Here is a 12,755-nt window from a genome sequence, read left to right as displayed (position 1 = left end):
TGATTAGGGTTAGGGCATAACGTAATCTCGGTGTGACCGATTACACAAACTCGGTGGGACCGATTTTGGTAATAAGCTAACCAGAGAGTTGGTCAGGTAAACTCGGTGGGACCGATTCGCTCATCTCGGTGAGACCGAAATGTTACAAAAGGGAAACAGAGAGTTTACATTGCAATCTTGGTGGGACCGATCGCTCATCTCGGTAAGAACGAAATGTTACAAAGGGAAACAGAGAGATTACAATCCCATCTCGGTGAGACCGAGATCCCTATTGGTGAGACCGATTTGCCTAGGGTTTGTGGCAGTGCTTATGACATTTGAAACTCGATGGCACCGGATAGAAAGAATCGGTGGGGCCGAGTTTGACTTTTGGTTTAGGTCATATGTGGATGTGGGAGAGTAGTTGAGGATTTTGGAGCATATCACTAAGCACTTTGAGCAAGCAAGCCATTAAGCAACACCTCATCCCTCCTTGATAGTATTGGCTTTTCCTATAGACTCAATGTGATCTTGGATCACTAAAATATAAAATGTAGAGTCTTGAGCTTCACGCTTGAGCCAAACTTTTTGTCCATAGAATTTTGAGGGATCCACTTTCCTCATCCATGCCATGCCATTCATTGAGCTTTTTCTGAAATATTAATCTTGGAATAATGTTAGCTCAATGAGCTATATGTTGTTAGGAATTACCAAAACCACCCAGGGATAGTTGCAATTTCAATCTCCCCCTTTTTGGTAATTGATGACAACATATAGATCAAATCTTCGACAAATGATAATAAGAGTGAAAGATATTGTCGCTTTGAGAAGTATGTGAAAAGCAAGAGCTCCCCCTAAATTTTTTCATATCTTAAGATTTGCTTTGGACTGCAAATGCACAATGAGTTAGGATCATGGGTTACTCTTCCATGTCACATACATCTTGGTGGAGCGCTCAAAATGATAAGAATTAAATACATGCACTCATCACCAAGCAAAGTGAATGATCATATAAGGATAAATAAGATAATATCATCTAGCAAGCGTAAGTGTAGCTTATGATCAACCACATGATCATCAATGTCTCACAGATAATAGCATAGTATCTCAAGCAATCAAAAGACAAACAAAGTTCAACCACCAAAGCAAGAGAGAATAAAAAGCAACGCTCTCTCTCGAAGCCTATGATCTATACATTTTCCCCCCCCTTTGGCAACAAGTTATCAAAAAGTTCATAGAAAATGGATAGCACTAAAACGTCTCTCAAGCTTGGTCTTCAGGTGGTGGTGTCCGGAGAACGCCAAGGACGAAGGCTTCATTCGAAGTAGATGGAGCTGATGGAGTTGGTGCTGGAGCTGGTTGCGCTGGAGCTGTAGCTGGTGCAGATGAAGTGACTCTAGTGTCTGGAACAGGCACTACAGCAGATCTCTGAGCTCGAGGCACTCTGGCAAATGCATCAGTGGTTGTCTTGCCCTTCCTCTCCTGCATGTAATCCTGTAGCTACTCCACAACAGACTGAATTTCAGTTACTTTGACATCTAAATCATAGAATTTTTGTTCCACGATTCTTTCCAGGCTCTCCTGGTTTTGAGTTAGGGTGGCCAACCCCTTCTCAATCCTCAGAGTTGATACTATCAAATAACCAAGCTGGTCCTGCTTGCTTTTCAAAAAGTACTTAGATGCCTCCTCTTGAGTTGGCATCTTGGCAGCCTTCTCTTTCTTTGCTTTCTCCTTCTCTTGAGCTTGTACTAATGATGGTTCATTCTCATTCATCACAACTTGATTGTCCTCAAAGTCAGGATAGATAGGCAAGTGTTCCTTATCCAACAAGTATGTGCATGTGCCCATCTTTGAGTTTATCAACTCCTGAATCTGTGGGGCATATCCCCAACTTCATTTCTGGTCAGCTGTAGTCTTCTTGATAGTCTCAACTATAAGGCTTGTGACCTTGAACTTCTGTGGCACATCAAATATATGTAGCAAGTTAATTGCATGGTCTCTGATCATTCTGTGATCACCATACTTGGGCAAGAGAGTGTGCCTAAGGATCCAATTGATTGTAGGCAGCCCTGATAGCAAGTGTTTTACTGACCAAACTGGTGAGTCTCAAGATCATCTTCAGGAATCTCCTTGTACATGTTTGCCATAGAGTTGTGATCCATCTTCTTCTTGGCATATACATCCAAGTCATCTTCTTCTTCCTTAGGAGCATTGATCAGATTTGCCCATTCCTCAATAGTTGAGTGGTACCTTGTACCTTCAGACATCCATACTATCCTGCCATCTGGATAGAAGTGTGATGTGGAGTAGAATTGCATTATGAGCTCCTCATTCCACTTTGTGAGCTTCTGCCCAACAAAGTCCGCAACTCCACAAGCACTGAAGCTGTCAAACACACTAGGATAGTGTTCCTCATTTTCCTTGATATACTTCCAGTCGACCCACCTCATTTCACACACTATAGGCTTCTTGTCCAACAACACTATCTCATAGAAGTCTTGCTGTTCCTTTGTGTGGAACCTGTAATCAACAACCATCCTTCTCCTGGTAGCATATGGATCTATCTCTCTCCATAGCCTCAACCCTGAGTCTCTCCTGATCTTCATGTTCTCAGCCACAGGATGAGCATCATTGTGGTCTGGAATCTTGGGTTTGAGCTTTCTCAGGACTTGTCCTTCATCATCTTCATCAGCAGCAACTTCAGGCACTGGGGCCTTGTTCTTCTTAGCAGCTGGTATACTCCTGGTATTTCTCTTAGGTGCACTCTTGGGCTTGGAGGCTGCTTTGGGTGCTTCTTTGGACTTTGATGTTGCAGCCCCTGACTTTATAGCATCACCCATCAGCTTTTGTGCCTTGGGTGCTGGTGCAACAACCTCTTCTTCTTCTTCTTCTTCCATCATGGAAGCCTTTCCAATCACTCTGGCCATGGTCTTCTTGACCCTTTCCTTCCTTTTCTTCCCTTCTGCAGCAGCCTCTTTGGGTTTAGATCCCAAAGGGACTTGAATAGATGCTCTGGCCTTTGACATGGGCTGTCTTCCTACTGGCCTTTTGATCTTCATCCCTGGCTTGGTGGCAGCAGCAGTGCTATATTCCTTCTTAACCACTTTCTTCTTTGATGTGGCATCATCCTCAGTGGCCACATAGTCTTCATCCTCAGACTCTGAAGTTTTCTGCTTCCTTTTTCTGGTGGCAGCTTTGGGCAAGTTGCTGGGAGTGCTCCTGCTACCATCATTTGAACTGCTAGAGGGACTAGTGCCCACACTCAGGTGAACCTGCTCCTCTGACCTGTTTTGGCTGTCACTCTGATCAGACATATTGCAAACACTGACAGCAGACCCTGTGAATAGATATAGATGAGATAGAGTGGATGAGCATCACAAAATGCAGAGGTTTTTGCAAAAGAATGAGTCAAAAACTTAGTTTTAGTTTTCCACAGAAAGCATTTCGGATCAACCGGTTTGTAAACTCGGTGATACCGAACCAGCTGTTGGAACCTAAACTAATGAACTCGGTCAGACCGAGTCACAGTTCGGTGGCACCGAGACTGCTAGGGTTTCACAAAGTCCCGAACTCGGTCACACCGATTTGCAATTCTCGGTCAGACCGAAAATTACATGTGCCATGGTCTGAGCCGAATCGGTGGTAGCGAGTTCCACAACTCGGTGGGTCCGAGATGGTTTCAACGGAAACCTAACCCTAAATTTTCAATTCAACTCTAATCTACGGAGTGTTTTGACTGGATAAGATTGTTTCAATCATGGCAAGATTCATGATGAACACAATGTGCTAGGAATCGGACGGGGATAGCACTGTGATTGAGTCCATACCCTAGTTCGGCGATGAACTCGCTACGGTGGCAACGACGGGGAAGAATTCCATTGACGGCGGCGGAGACCAGCGACAGGAGGCGGCTGGCGACGAGGAGGACGTTCCAAAGACCCAGGAGGCAGATCGAGCTATGCGCGGGCGAAGTGGTTTCGGAGAAATTTCCAAAATTTTGCCCGTGAGTATATATAGCCCGACCCTGTCGGTGTGACCGAGTGGAACAACTCGGTGGCACCAAGATGCATAATTGTTGACAGTTACAGCAACTCGGTGTGACCGAAAAGTTCAAATCGGTTGCACCGAGGTTGAAAACCTAGATCGACTTAGTGATCTCGGTATGACCGAAATGGATGAATCGGTCAGACCGAAACGCACAAAGAAGTTTTAGAAGTTTAAGTCTATGATGAATCGGGGACTCCGAGTGCTCCTCACACAGAGTGGTTCGAATCTGACTTGATCAAATTTTGTGATGTAGTAGAGTTTGAGACGAGAAAAGCATAGATAGCTAGAGAGGGTTCTTAGGCATTCTTGTCCATCCACTTGGCAAAAGAAAAGAAAACCAATCAATCAAAACAACAAGTGGATGTCCTCGAATGAATAAAATATGCAATCAACATGCTCACACAATAAAATGGCAATTGAAATATGTGGCAAAGCATGCACAACCAATTCTAGCATCTATCAAATAATTGGCGATGACTAGGTCATCTATATATGAGTATATTGACTTAGGAGTCAAATGAGAACATTTGATCATAGGTCATACTCATCGTTTAAGCACAAGTGGGGTTACCACTTTTACATAAAGCATTGTTGTGTTCACACCATTAGAATTGCTTTAGCTCAATTCTTAGAGTAAAGCTCCCCCTAGATGTGAGATCCCCCCTAAGAGGGATGAACTAACCTTGGGTTTTGTCGATGATGACTTCATGTAGATGTTGAAGATGTGGATGCTCAATGTTGATGTAGATCATTTGGAGCTATCCATTGGAGTGAGTTGCACTTTCAATACTTACACAGGTTAGTCCCACAAGGAACAAACAAGGATACCCATAGACATAGAGTGATGCACACACAAGATGATGTCCATGAAAGCTTTTAGGTTACCTTGTCCCTTGTCTTACCAATAAGAGGGTTTGTGACTCCTTGAACTAGTGCAAGATGTGGAAGTTGATTGCACTTGTTCTTGCCAAGATGATAAGAGTGAAGTATGTTGGCGGAGTCACCCTCAAGAAGTCTCTAGTTCTTATTCTTTGGGATCCACACCATCTTGATGGGAATCCTCGGTGTTGTAGTTGTACTTGATGGGAACCCACTTGACCAAGGCCTTAGGAGCTTCTTAAAATGCATCAATTTTCTCTTGAAGCTTGTCCTTGCCTTTTTGCTTGTGGTCTTGTGGTGGAAGATCATCTTGAGCTTGTGTCCCTTTGAGAGAAGTAGGATCATACTTCTCTTGTTAAGGAACAAACTTCGTCTTGGGGTATTGATCTTCTTCCCACTCAACTCCATTGGCATTGAACTTTCGTTCAAAACCAACACCTTGATTCTTCCGGTGCCTTCCTTGCATGCGTAAACAATTTCCTCGAATTGCTTACTTCCGGCAAGGCTCTTGTAAACACCTTTCTCTATAATTCCCTTCAATAAGCTATTTTCTTGCTCAAGTGTAACTTGGCTAAGAGAATCATTAGTGGAATCAAGAGAACTACTAGAAGCAACACTATTGGATTTAGCATGATTATTGTTACTACTAGAGGAAGAATCTTTCTTGTTCTTGTTACTAGACTTGACTTGAGGCATGTAAGTGGATAAGAGTAAACGCTTGGAAATGTAAGAAGAACTTTTCTTAGAAGATCATCATTGATTGCTTTTAAGAACTCATGCTCTTGCTCAAGGTTGAGCTTTTCAAAGCGTAATTTCTCATGAGTCCTTAAAAGTTCTCGATGATCTCCTAAGATAGTTTCATGAGCTAACTTAAGAGTGTTTAGTTCTTTAGTTAGAGACTCAATCTTCTCATTATCATTGTCATTCGTTTTATCTTGATTAGCATGATTAATTGACGTTTCATCATAGTATTCATCACTAGAGTTGTCAACAAGTAAATCATCATCACCTAACAAGTCATCTTCATCACTATTGAAATCAACATACTCGGGGTGTGATACCTTTGGGCCTTTAGCCATGAAGCATGTTCCAACTCCTTCATTTGCTGAGTCAAATATGTCGTAGGAGTTGGTTGTCACAAGTGCTAGACCGGCAACACCTTCATCTTGAGTATATTCGGAGCCGGAGTGATAGCTTCTCTCGGAGTGGTTGTCGGAGTCGGAGCCGGATACCCATTCACCAACATGAGCTTGATGTCTTCGTTTTGTGTAGCTCCTTGATGACTTGTCCTTTCTTTCCGAATCCTTGCTTCTCCGTGAGGGTCTTCGTTCATAACGATCATCTCTACTCCTTCTTTCTCTAGATGGTGATTCTTCTCTTCTACTTCTTCTCTTGGGACGATCTTCTCTTTTCTTGTAGGGGGCCGTACACTCATTCGAATAGTGTCCGGTCCTTCCACAATTGTAGCAGTTTCGCTCTCGACTAGAAGATCTTTTGTCATTATAGGACCTTGACTTGGAGCTTCTCTCTTTGCTTCTACTCTTGTAGAACTTGTTGAAGTTCTTCACCATTAAACTCAATTCTTCATTGAAGGTTTGTTTCTCACTCGATGATGTGGGGGCTTCACATGAGGCTTTGTAAGCACCACTTGATTTGTTGTGAAGTTCCTCTTTATCCTTGAGTGACATCTCATGAGCAACAATTCTTCCAGTAACTTCCGTTGGCTTGAGATCTTTGTAATTGGGCATCATTTGAATCAATGTGCACACGGTATCATATTTTCCATCCAAGGCTCTTAGGATATTCTTCATGATGAATCTATCTGTCATCTCTTCACTCCCTAAGCCGGCAATCTCATTTGTGATAAGAGCAAGCCTAGAGTACATTTCAGCAACACCTTCACCATCCTTCATTTTGAACTTGTCAAGTTGACATTGAAGCACATCCAATTTGGATTCCTTGATGGAGTTGGTACCTTCGTGCATATCAATCAAAGTATCCCAAATTTCCTTTGCATTCTCAAGACGGCTGATTTTGTTGAATTCTTCGGGGCACAATCCGTTGAAGAGGATATCACAAGCTTGAGCGTTGTATTGCAACATCTTCAACTCTTCCGCGGTAGCTTCACGGTTCGGTTCTTTCCCATCAAAGAATTCACTTGCAAGCCAACACATACAATAGCCCAAACGGCGGGGTTATGTCCAAGAATATGCATTTTCATCTTATGCTTCCAACTAGCAAAATTAGTACCATCAAAGTAAAGACCTCTACGGTGATAATTTCCCTCGCTAGACGCCATACTCTCCTAGGTTGTGAAACCAAGGCTATGACCGCCAAAAGCTATGGAAATCAAAGCAAATGGAGACCAAAGCTCTCATACCACTTGTAGGATCGAAAGTATGTCTAGAGGGGGGGGGTGATTAGACTACTTGACCAAATAAAAATCTAGCCTTTTCCCAATTTTAGTTCTTGGCAGATTTTAGCTATCTTAGCACAAGTCAAGCAATCTCCACACAATTCAAGCAAGCATGCCAAAGAGTATATGAGAAGCGGAAAGTAAAGCATGCAACTTGCAAGAATGTAAAGGGAAGGGTTTGGAGGATTCAAACGCAATTGGAGACATGGATGTTTTTGTCGTGGTTCCGATAGGTGGTGCTATCGTACATCCACATTGATGGAGACTTCAACCCACGGAGGGTAACGGTTGCGCAAGTCCACGGAGGGCTCCACCCACGAAGGGTCCACGAAGAAGCAACCTTGTCTATTCCATCACGGCCGTCGCCCACGAAGGACTTGCCTCACTAGCGGTAGATCTTCACGAAGTAGGCGATCTCCTTGCCCTTACAAACTCCTTGGTTCAACTCCACAATCTTGTCGGAGGCTCCCAAGTGACACCTAGCCAATCTAGGAGACACCACTCTCCAAGAAGTAACAAATGGTGTGTTGATGATGAACTCCTTGCTCTTGTGCTTCAAATGATAGTCTCCCCAACACTCAACTCTTTCTCACAGGATTTGGATTTGGTGGAAAGAAGATTTTAGTGGAAAGCAACTTGGGTAGGCTAGAGATTAAGATTCATATGGTTGGAATGGAATATCTTGACCTCAACACAAGTGTAGGTGATTCTCTCTCAGAAAATGTGTATTGGAAGTGTAGGTATGTTCTGATGGCTCTCTCCACGAATGAAGAGTGGGTGGAGGGGTATATATAGCCTCCACACAGAATCTAACCGTTACACACAATTTGCCAAACTCGGTGGGACAGAATGGTTAAACTCGGTCGGACCGATTCAGCAAACCTAGTGACCGTTAGGATTTTCGGTGGGACTGAGATGCAACTCGGTAGGACCGATATGGTTAGGGTTAGGGCATAACGTAATCTCGGTGTGACCGATTACACAAACTCGGTGGGACCGGTTTTGGTAATAAGCTAACCAGAGAGTTGGTCAGGTAAACTCGGTGGGACAGATTCGCTCATCTCGGTGAGACCGAAATGTTACAAAAGGGAAACAGAGAGTTTACATTGCAATCTTGGTGGGACCGATCGCTCATCTCGGTAAGAACGAAATGTTACGAAGGGAAACAGAGAGATTACAATCCCATCTCGGTGAGACCGAGATCCCTATTGGTGAGACCGATTTGCCTAGGGTTTGTGGCAGTGCTTATGACATTTGAAACTCGGTGGCGCCGGATAGAAAGAATCGGTGGGGCCGAGTTTGACTTTTGGTTTAGGTCATATGTGGATGTGGGAGAGTAGTTGAGGATTTTGGAGCATATCACTAAGCACTTTGAGCAAGCAAGCCATTAAGCAACACCTCATCCCTCCTTGATAGTATTGGCTTTTCCTATAGACTCAATGTGATCTTGGATCACTAAAATATAAAATGTAGAGTCTTGAGCTTCACGCTTGAGCCAAACTTTTTGTCCATAGAATTTTGAGGGATCCACTTTCCTCATCCATGCCATGCCATTCATTGAGCTTTTCCTGAAATATTAATTTTGGAATAATGTTAGCTCAATGAGCTATATGTTGTTAGGAATTACCAAAACCACCCAGGGATAGTTGCACTTTCAGGAGCACGGCGAGGTTGAGCGCGACGCCGATGCGACCCTTGAATGGGCATGCCAGGACCCTCTCAAGATGGTGAGGGAGCGCCAGTGCGCCACCCTGTAGCGCTTCGTGGAGCGCCGCCGGGGCCGCGACGAAGGAGGAGTTGTCGTCATAGACGACAGCAACGACGACGAGCACCGCCGCCACCAGTCTGCCATGGCGACGCCGGGTCTAGCAGGGGTGCCCATGTCAAGGAGGAGAAGACCGACGACGAGGATGGCGGCGACAACGGCGACTACTCGGTGTTCAGCAAGTTTGTTTTAGATTAGTTTATTATATATTTGCTATGTAATGAAAATCGGCGAACTTTGTCCAAATATATGCCCAAGTTGACCGAAATTTATCGTGTTTAGCCGAAGTTCGCCCAACTATGCCGAAATTTGCTATACTTGTTTTTATTTAATCACGTCTGGGGGCGGCCCTGGGGCCGGCGACTGGGGACCAACTCGCCCCCAGGCCCATTTTTTGCGTCGGCTCATCCTCAGGCGGCGATTTTAGGCGCCCCCTGGGGGCCAAGAGGTGGATATGCTCTAAGAAGTACATGGATAGCTATCTGGATGTTTCTTGGGGACATGTTTTGTCCTGCATATCGCAATCGAAGATTCCTGGATTGCTCCATCGTTGGGTGAACACCCCTTCACTAGTTAAATTCCAGTCAGTTTTTGATAAAACTTACCAGGCTCAGAAATGCTGGAAGGTTCCGGACCCAGCCTCAGATCCTTACTGCGGGAAACTATCACCAAGAGAGTCATTTCAGCTTACAACGACTACCTCAAGGAGCACCCAGAGATAGAAAACCACGATGGTAGTGGAAGCAACAGTCCTAACAATCTGGAGCAGCTGTTGGGTGAGCTATTCGAAGGATAAAAACTGCTTGAGACATGGAACAGAGAGGTCAGAGTTATGCTTCATTGTTGTATTTTCTTTCCTCGTCCTTTTGAAGTGATGTTGTATTCTGAACTTTTTTTTCTTGTGGAAGGCTGTATTCTGAACTTGGTTGTTTGTTTGATTTGTGTTGATTGATTTCATGAGTTTGTATCAAAATACTTTCACAATCTGCCGCTTCTTCAGTTTCATGCACGGATAATATTGTACAACATTCTATACGCACTTACTTTTATCTAGATCAGTAAAACTTGAGCTTGCACGTGTCAAGGTCGGTCAAACATAAAGGTGGCCCTGTACTTCCTCTGTAAAAAAATATAAGATCGTTTAGATCACTAAAGTACTGATCCAAAGGGAGTACTTCTGAACTATAGGATGGGGAAATTTGATCATAAAAATAGTTATATTTGCTACATAGCTGTACTATTTGAAGGTGAAAATACATTTGCATTTCTTGTACGCTTGTAAAAGCACTAGTGTTTCTGTGATTATTATGCACCGGGCAGCCACAATAAGCATTGTAGGTACACTACTTTTTTTTGGCGAGGCAGGCATCGGGCCAGAGATCTGCCGCGTCCACGACTGGGTTCCCGAGGGGTAAGTCTCGCCTCTTGTTTAGATTGAGCTTAGTTGTGCATTTGAACACTCAATTCGAGTAGGTTTGCCCAAATAGTTTGCTGATTGCGTCTCTGTTTTTCGCCGGTTAGGATGGAGTTGCGGTTTGCTTTCATGGTGCACATTAGAAGGGACCGGTACATGTTCGATGCAAAGGATAAGAAGAAATACCAAGGAGTTTTTGATTATCGGTTGCCAATGGCTAGTAATTGGAGTTTCAGACAATTTGGGGAGGTAATTTGTAGCCAATACCCTTGGGGTTTGCTTGATGAAGTGCTATACAAATACTATGATGGGGAAAAGAATTGGGTGACAGTTAGTAATGATGAAGAGCTAGCTACCATGTTTGTTAGGCATAAAGAGAAAGATAATTTTCATATGAGGCTGCAAGTTGATGTGCTTGAGCAGGCATTTGGACCTAGGATGGCGGGTGCAACATCTCGGGGAGAACCAAGTCGTCGTAATGGCATCTCTAGCCAGAACAGTTCAGTTGGTGCACGGCGATGTGGTGGCTCGACAAGTGTGGGCAACAACAGTAGGGTCCCCCTTGAAGTGTAGCCTGATGGCTACAATTCTGGGGTTGATGAAGAGAAGCTATATCCTAATGTTATTCAGAATTTACGACGGGCACCTCGGACTGAAAACCAAGATGAGGCTCACAATGCAGTCCGTGTGGATGATGACGCAAAGGGTGAGGACGAAGACCTTGCAGCTGTTGAATGGGACCCTTTGAACCCTCATATGGAAGAAGGTATAGTTTTTGCATCCATGAATGAGTGTAGAAATGCACTTGTGACATACTGCATCAAGGTAGAACGTACTTTCAAAGTTGACAAGAGCGATCAAGTACGTTACAGAGTGCACTGTCCAACTGAGGGTTGTCCATGGAGGCTGCTCGCATCTAAAATGCGAAATAGCACTAATGTTCAGGTCAAAGTGAACCCTTTTAAGCACACATGCCAGGAATCAACCCTTAGGAAGGATACAATCAGTAGAGCCAAGTCAAGATGGGTGGCAGAAGAAGTAAAGAAGTGGGTGAAAGAAAATGAGCAAGTGGGTCCAAAGGAATTGCAGAAGAACATCAAAGATAAGTTCAAGATAGATTTACCATACATGAGGTTGTTCAATGGTAAACAACATGCTATGGATTCTATTTATGGTAACTGGCAGGAAAGTTTACAATTGTTGTATTCATTCAAAGGTGAAGTGGAGAGGACAAGCCCAGGTAGTATTGTAGATATTGATCACCACAGCGTGGAGTACACATTCAGGGGAGTGACAAAGACCAAGGAATGCTTTAGGAGGTTTTTTTCTGCTTTGAGGCTTATCGCCGGGGTTTTTTTGGCAGGTTGCAGGCCTTATTTGGCTATTGATGCCACTTTTCTCACAGGGAGGTTTAAAAGGACAGTTAGTAGCAGCTTGTGCAGTTGATGCACACAGTTTTGTATTTCCAGTTGCCTATGGTGTGCTGGAGACAGAGTCTAAGGAGAGCTGGACTTGGTTTTTGCATAATCTCCATCGGGCTATTGCACATCCCAATGGGTTGGTCATTCATACAGATGCCTGCAAAGGTTTAGAAGTGGTCGTGGATAATGTGTTCCCTGGAGTAGAGCATAGGGAATGCATGCGTCACCTTGCTGCAAATTTCATGAAGAAATTCATAGGAAAGGTGTATACCGACAATTTATGGCCAGCATCTTTGACTTGCAGTGTGAAGAAGCACAACTACCACTTGAGGCAGTTATACATGAATCCCAAAGTGAAAGAATACTTGGAAACACACCACTCCAAGTTATGGGCCAGAAGCCAATTCAGTGAAGTGGGCAAAGTTGACTATGCGCACAATAATCTAGCAGAGTCTTTCAACTCAACGATCCGGAAACTAAAGGGTCATTATGTGGTGGATTTACTTGACAGGATAAGGATAGAATACATGCATAAAATTCATTATCGTGCAGGAATAGCCGAGGCAAAATTCATGGGCCACATTATCATCCCTACCGTGATGAATGAACTGAAGCAGAAGACAACAGGCTTGGAAATGAACATGACTCTTTGCTCGGGTACCACAATAGAGATATCATATTTGGATAAAGAGAAGAGGGAATGGAGATATCCAGTGGATTTAGAAGCTAGAACTTGCATTTGTAGGCAATGGCAAATAACTGGGTTGCCGTGCATTCATGCCTTGTTTTTCATCACTTCTCTCCCAGGTCCAGCAGGGAACATACAGCAGTATG

The sequence above is a fragment of the Triticum urartu genome, chromosome 2 (assembly GCF_003073215.2).
Source record: "Triticum urartu cultivar G1812 chromosome 2, Tu2.1, whole genome shotgun sequence".
NCBI lineage: Eukaryota > Viridiplantae > Streptophyta > Magnoliopsida > Poales > Poaceae > Triticum > Triticum urartu.
This window is presented reverse-complemented; position numbering follows the sequence as displayed.